We start from the raw sequence: 7961 nt of genomic DNA, 5'->3' as shown, positions 1-7961 counted from the left end.
ATGTTGCTTTTATTCTAGCCAAAAAATATTTGACTATGTCAATGTCTTCAGTATTTTCTTTTGTGTTTTCTTCCTTTACCTCTTACTTCTAGGTCTGTGTTCCATTTCAACTTAATTACTGTTTGAAGTATAAGATAAGGCAAGATTCAGTGTTCATTTTCCCTATATAGTCCCATTATTCCAATATCGTTTGTTGAAAAGACTATCTTTTCCCCTCTTAAATTGCCTTGGTGTCTCTGTCAAAAGTTAATTCATCATGAAACATGGTCTCACTTTCTGGACTCTGTATTCTTTTCCATTGATCTGTATGTTTATCTTTTTGCCAAAACCATACTGTCTTAATTACTGTAGCTTAATAATAAATCTTATGGTCAGTTTATATAATCTTAGGATATGGTTTGGCTCTGTGTCCCTACCCAAATCTCATCTCACATTGTAATCCCCATAATCCCCATGTGTTAAGGGCAGGACCTGGTGAAAGGTGATTGGATCATGGGTGCAGTTTTTCCCCATTGTTCTTATGATAGTGAGTGAGTTCTCAGGAGATATGAGGGTTTTATAAGGGGCTCTTCCTCCTTCACTCACACACTCTCTCTTGCCTGCTGCCATGTAAGATGTGCCTTTGCTTCTCTCTTGCTTTCCACCATGATTGTAAGTTTCCTGAGGCCTCCTCAGCCATGCAGAACTGTGAGTCAGTTAAACCTATTTCCTTTATAAATAACCCAGTCTTGAGTGTGTCTTTAAAGCAGTGTGAGAATGGACTAATACATCTTCCAACTTCTTCCAGTTTTAAATTGGCTTTGGCACTTCTAATCGTTTGGATTTTCATATACATTTAGAAATCTTTGACAATATCTTCAAAAAATTATTGAGATACTGTATGAAGTTTCTCTAGAGAAACAGAACCAATAGAACGTATATAGATATTAGGAAGAGATTTATTACAGGAATTGGCTCACATAATTCTGAAGGCTCAGAAGTCCCATCATATGCTGCCTGAAAGCTGGAGGACCAGGAAAGATGGTGTTTTAATTCTGTACAAGGCCACAGGTCTGAGAACCCAGGGGATGGTGAGTGCAGAAAATGAGGGGCTGGTGTAAGCTGCAGAATCTAAAGGCCCCAGGAACTCCAATGTCCCAGGCAAGAATAGCTCAAAAAGAAAGAAAAAAATTTTTGTCCTTTCTCTGCCTTTTTGTTCTATCTGAGCCCCCAATGGATTGGCCAGTGCCCATCCACATTAGTAATGATAGAATTTTACTCAGTCAACTGATTCAAATGCTAGTATCTCCCCAAAATACCTTCACAGACACACAGAATACTATTTTACCAGCTATCAGGGTATCTCTTAACCAGGTCAAGCTAGCAAATAAAATTAATCATCGCAAATATTAATTGAGATTGGGATGAATTTACCGATCAGGTAGGGTAATTTGACATTTAACAATGTTAAGTCCTCCAATCCATGAACATAGTATATCTTCTTATTTATTTTGGTTTAGTTTTTTCAGCAATGCTTTTTAATTTTCATTGCAAAGGTCTTACATGTCTTCTTCAATTTACTATAAAATATTTTGTGGCTTTCTACACTATTGTAAATAAACAATTTTTAAATTTTAATTTTCCAGTTTTTGCTGCTAGTACATAAAACATTGATTTCTGCATATTAACCTTATATCCGCTAACCTTGATAAATTCACATATTAGTACTAAATATTAACTTTGTATCCTGTAAGCTTGTTAAGGCTATTAGTCCTCATTTGTTAGTTTGATAATTGTTTCATACATTAATTTGGATTTTCTATGTGAACAATCACATCATATACTAATAGAGATAGTTTTACTTCTCTTCTCAGATCCTTACGCCTTACGGCTTTATTGCAATGATTAGAAACCCCAGTACAAAGTTATGTAGGTGTTACTACAATAAGCATTCTTGCTGTGTTCCCAGTTTTAGGAGAGAAGAATTTAGATTTTCTAACTAAAGTACAAATTGGCTATAGGTTTTTTGGTAAATGCCCTTTATCAGATTAGAAAATTCTCTAGTATTTCTAGTTTGCCAAGAGTATTTATAAAGAATGAATATTGCATTTTGATGAATGCTTTTTCTGCATCTATTAAAATGAACATTTTTTTTTAACTTTTATTTTGTTGCTATGGTAGATTGACTTCTTTTTATCCTAGATAAATCTTACCAAGTTATGATGTGTTATCCCTTTATGTGTACATAAATTATAAATATTGATTTGCTGACGTTTAAAGGATGTGTGTATTGGTCTATTATTATTATTATTTTATAATGTCTGTGTCAGGTTTTGGTGCTAGAGTTCTGCTCGCCTTATGAAATAAGCTGTGAAAAGTTTCATATTCATCTATTTTCTCAAAGATTTTTGGGTAAGATTGGTGTTATTTTTCCTTGAACATTTTATACACATTTTTCCTTGAACATTTTAAGTAAAACCATACGGTCCTGGAGACTTCCTGCTCAAAAAGCTTTCTGACAATGAATTCAATTGAGTTAACTGATGCAAGGTTATTCAGATTTTCTGTTTCATTTTGTGTTAATTTTGTAAGTTGGATTCTACAAGAAATTTGTCCTTGTTTCTTTTAAGTCATCAAATTTGTTGGCACCAAGTTGTTCCTAATAGTCTCTTCATTAAAACATTTTTAAAGTTTCTGCAGTGATAATCCTCTCTCCACTCCAACCCCTGGAAACCACTGATCTTTTTATTGTCTCCTTAATTTTGCCTTTTCCAGAATGCCATATAATTAGATTCATACAATATGTAGCTTATTAAGATTGGCACTTAATAATGTGAATTTAAGTTTCTTTCATGTTTTTTCATGACTAGATAGCTCATTTCTTTTTAGCTCTGAATAATATTCTATTGCCTACATGTGCCACAGTCTATTGATTCATTTACCTACTGAAGGACAACTTAGTTGTCCAAGTTTTAATAATTATAAGTAAAGCCGCTATAAACATCTCTGTACAGGTTTTTATGGACATAAGTTTTCAGCTGCTTTGGGAAAATAACAAGAAACATTATTACTACACCATATAGCAAGAGTTTGTTTAGTTTTGTAAGAAACTGTCAAACTGTCCTCCAAAGTAGTGGTGCCATTGCACAGTCCCACCAGCAATAAGTGATTGTTCCTCTTTCTTCACATCCTCATCAGGATTTGATGGTGTTAGTGTTCTGGATTTTGGCCATTCTAATAGGTGTGTAGTAGTATCTCATTGTTTTAATTTGCATTTCCGTGATGTCATGATGCAAAACATCTTTTCATATGCTTATTTTACATCTGTATATCTTCTTTGGGGAGGTATCTGTTGAGGTCCTTGGTCTATTTTTTAATTGAGTTGTTTGTTTTCTTATTGTTGAGTCTTCAAAGTTCTTTGTATATTTTGGATAATAGTTCTTTATTTGATATTTTTTCCCAGTTCATAATTTGTCTTTTCATTTTTTTGAAAGTGTCTTTTGTAGAGCAGGGGTTTCCTAATCAAGTTCAGCTTATCAATTGTTTCTTTCATAGATAGTGCCTTTGGTGTCATATGCAAAAAGCCATTGCCCACCCCAAGGTTATCTAGATTTTCTTCCATGTTATCTCCTAAGGTTTTAGAGTTTCATATTTTATATTTAGGTCTGGGAGCCAACTGAGTTAATTTTTGTGAAGGATGTAAGGTCTGTGCCTAGATTCCTCCTCTCCTCTCCCCTTTCCTTCCCCCCTTCTCTCTCTTCTCTTTCCTTTTCTTCTCCCACATGTCTATCTATTACAGCACCATTTGCTGAAAGAATTTTTTTCTCCACTATATTTTCTTTGCTTCTTTGTCAAAAATCAGTTGAATGTATTTACATGGGTCTATTGCTGGGCTCTCTGTTCTGTTCCATTGACCCATTTGTCTTTTATTTTGCCAATACCACACTCTCTTGAATGCTGTAGCTTTATATAATAGTAAGTCTTGAAGGCAGGCAGTATTAGTTGTCTAACTCTGCTCTTCTCCTTCGATGCTGTGTTGGCTATTCTGGATTTTTTTCCTTTCCATGTAAACTTTACAGTTTGTTTACATGTACAAATTAATATGCTAGGATTTTCATTAAGATTGCTTTGAACCTATAGATCAAGTTGGCAAGCATTGACATCTGGATGATATCAGCCTTCCTCTCCATGAACATGAAATATTTCTTCATTTATTTAGTTCTTTTTAGGCTTTTTCATCAGACTTTTAAAGTTTTTTCTCATGTAGATTTTGTACATACATTCATAGATTTATATCTAAGTATTTCATTTTGGGTGTAATAATGTAAATATTATTGTGCTTTTAATTTTAATTTTCACTTATTTATTGCTGGTATGTAGAAAAGTGATTGAGTTTTGTACATTAACTTTATATTCTGCAAACTTTCTATAATCACTTATTAGTTCTAAGAAAGTTTTAAATTAATTATTGATTTTCCAAATAGATAATTGTTATCCATAAACAGAGACAGTTTTATTTCTTCCTTCCCAATCTGAATGCACTTTATTTCCTTTTCTTGTCTTATTGCATCAGCTAGAATTTCTATTATGATGTCAAAAAGGAGTGGTGAGAGGAGACATCCTTGTTTTGCTGCTGGTCTTACTGGAAACGCTTGAAGTTTCTTCTAATTAAGTATAATGTTAGCTGTATGTTTTCTTTTATAAGTGTTTTTAATAAGTTAAGGAGGCTCCCCTCTATTCCTAGTTTTCTAAGCTTTTTTTAATCATCAGTAATAATGTTAGATTTTGAAAAATGCTTTTTCTGCATCTACTGATATGATCACATTTTTTTTTCTCATTTAGCCTATTGATACAATGGCTTACATTAACTGATTTTCAAATGTTGAACCAGACTAACATACCTGGAATGAATCCCACTTAGTAGTGGTTTATAATTTTTAAAATATATATTTGGATTCTATTTGATAACATTTTGTTGAGGATTTTTGCAATTATGTTCATGGGAGATATTGGTGTGTAGTTTTCTTATAATGTCTTTTTCTTTTTTGTTATTAGGGCAATGCCAGCCTCATAGAATGGGGTAGATAGTATTCCCTCTTCTATCTTCTAAAAAAGATTGTAGATTGATATAATTTCTCCTTTAAATGTTTGGTAGAATTTACTAGTGAATCCATTTAGACCCAGTGGTCTCTGTTTTGAAAGATTATTAATTATTGATTTAATTTAATATAGGTCTATTCAGATAATCTATTTCTTTTTGTGTGATTTTGGCAGATTATGCCTATCAAGGAATTGTTGCATTTCATCTAATAGGTTATCATATTTGTGGAGATAAAGTTGCTCATAATATTCTTTTATTCTCCTTTCAACATCCATGGAATCCAGAGTGATAGTCTCTCTTTTCTTTCTCTTAATCTGTATCCTGTTTTTTTCTTAGCCTGGATGAAGGCTTATTAATTTTATTGATCTTTTCAATAAACAAGATTTTGGTTTTGCTGACTTTCTCTATTAATTTTCTAATTATAATTTCATTAATTTCTTTTCTGATTTTCAGCAATTCTTTTTTATGCTTACTTTGGATTTAATTTGCTTTTTTTTTTTCTAGTTTCCTAAGGTAAAAGCTTAGAGTACTGATTTTAGATCTTTCTTCTAGTATATATGTTTGATGCTGTAACTTTCCCTTTAAGCACTATTTTCACTGCATCTCAGAAATTTTTTAAAAGTTTTGTTTTTATTTTCATTCAGCTCAAAAATTTTAAAAAAGTTATCTTAAAATTTCTTCTTTGACTAACATGTTATTTATCAATGTATTATTTAATCTCCAAATATTTGGGGGATTTTCCAGCTGTCTTTCTGGAAAGAGAAAAAAAAAGAAATTGGTTTCTAATTTATTTCTGTTGTGGTCTGAGAGCAGACATTGTATAATTTCTATTATTTAAAATTTGTTAGTGTTTTATGGCCCAGAATATGGTCTATCTTGGCAAATATTTCATGTAAGCTTGAGGAAAATGTGCAACTGGCTGCTGTGTGATGAAGCAGTCTATAGATGTCAGTTATATCCAGTTTATTAACTTCCAGTTGTTGAATTCAACTATGACATAAGTAGGACTTTACCTGCATGATCAACTCATTTTTAATAGAGACATGTTGAAATCTCTAAAGATAATAGTAAATTAATCTTATTTTTCTTTGAAGTTCTATCAGTTTTTGACTCATGTATTTTCATGTTCTATTGCTGGGTGTATATTCATTAAGGATTGTTATATCATCCTGCGGAGTTTACTTCTTTATTACTATGCAATACCCCTCTTTATTTCTAATAATTTTACTTGCTATAAAATCTGCTGTGCCTCAAATTAATATAGCTACTGTCCCTTTCTTTTTATTAGTGTTAGTATGGTATATCTTTCTCAAATCCCTTACTTTTTTTCCACATCAACCTGGTATGGCAACATTGCAACAAGTTTTGAGAGAAGTGCATCTCACACATGAGTGTAAGAAACTCAATCATTACATTTATGAACCACAAAAGGATTAAACCTCTTACTTTTTCTTGTATGTGTCTTATAGGCAATATACATTTGGGTCTTGTTTTTTGATCCACTCTGGCATTTTCTTCTGATTGGTGCATTTTGTTGTTATTCCACACCCCATAGATATACTGTTCTGGTTGTTGTTGTTGTTGTTATTGTTTTAAGTCTCTTTTTTTCTCTCTGCTTATCAGTTCTGGAAGTTTCTATCAAGATAACTGCAAGCTCAGAGACTCTGTCCTCCACCATGTCCTGTCTACTAATAAGCCCAAGGCATTCTTCATTTCTGTTACAACATTTTTGAACTACAGCATTTCTTTTCAATTCCTTCTTAAAATATCTATCTCTCTGCTCACATTGCCTATCTCTTCCTGCATGCTATCTACCTTATCCACTGGAGCCCTTGCCATATTAATTATAGTTGTTTTAAATTCCCAGTGTGGCCAACAACAAATAGAGATTGAACAAATAAAAACTCAAGAAAGAGAAGCCCAGCACCGGATGGCTTCACAGCTGAATTCTACCAACTTTTCCAAAGAATAGGCCTAGAGAGGATACTTTGAAACACACTTATAAGGCAGCAACACCTTGACACCTAAGCCAAACAAAGGTATCATAAGAAAACTACAGGCCAATTTATCTGATAAATAGTGGTACAAATATCCTCAATAAAATATTAGTAAACCAAACCCAACATATCAATCAGATTTTACACCATAACCAAGTAGGATTTATCTCTGGCATGCAAGGCCAGTTTAACACTGTCAAATTAATCAATATAATATATCATATTAAAAGAATAAATGACAAAAGCCACATGAACATCTCAATTGATGTGGAAAAAGCATTCAACAAAGATCAACATTCTTTTCTGATTAAAACTCATAACAGTTCAGATATAGAAGAAAAGTTTCTCAGCATGATAAAAACCATTTATGAAAAACCACAGCTAACATTATAATCAATGGGAAAAAACTAAAAGCCTTTTCACTAGGCCTGATCCTGGATAGGATGTTCACCTTCACTTTTATTCAGCATAGTAATGGAAGTATTAGCAAAAGCACTCAGACAAGAAAAACAAATAAAAGGCGTTCAAATAACCAAAAAAAAAAAAAAGTAAAATTATCTTTACTGCAGATGGCATAATCCTATATATATTAAAAACACCAAAGATCCCCCAAAAATGATTAGAACTAAAAAATAAATTAGGTAAATTGTAAGATACAAAATCAACATACAAATGAGTAACATTTTTATACACATATAATGACCAAACCAAAAAAGAAGTCAAGAAATTGTCCCATTTATAATTGTATCAAAAAATACCTAGGAATAAGTTTAATAAAAATGGTGAAAGATATACAATGAAAACTACTGAATAGTGGTAAAATAAATTGAAGAAGACACACATAAATGGAAAAATAACTTGTGCTCATAGATTGGAAGAGTCAA

General features: G+C 32.3%; 1 non-coding gene across 1 annotated transcript; it reads right to left on the bottom strand.

The window, feature by feature from the left end:
• Positions 1–6412: 6412 nt before the first annotated feature.
• LOC119473350 lies at positions 6413–6514 on the bottom strand. The gene has a single exon (XR_005202558.1). It is a non-coding gene; the product is annotated as a small nucleolar RNA U13 (small nucleolar RNA).
• Between the last annotated feature and the right edge of the window lie 1447 nt (positions 6515–7961).

The sequence above is a fragment of the Cebus imitator genome, unplaced genomic scaffold (genome assembly GCF_001604975.1).
Source record: "Cebus imitator isolate Cc_AM_T3 unplaced genomic scaffold, Cebus_imitator-1.0 Scaffold150, whole genome shotgun sequence".
Taxonomy (NCBI): Eukaryota; Metazoa; Chordata; class Mammalia; order Primates; family Cebidae; genus Cebus; species Cebus imitator.
This window is presented reverse-complemented; position numbering and strand designations above follow the sequence as displayed.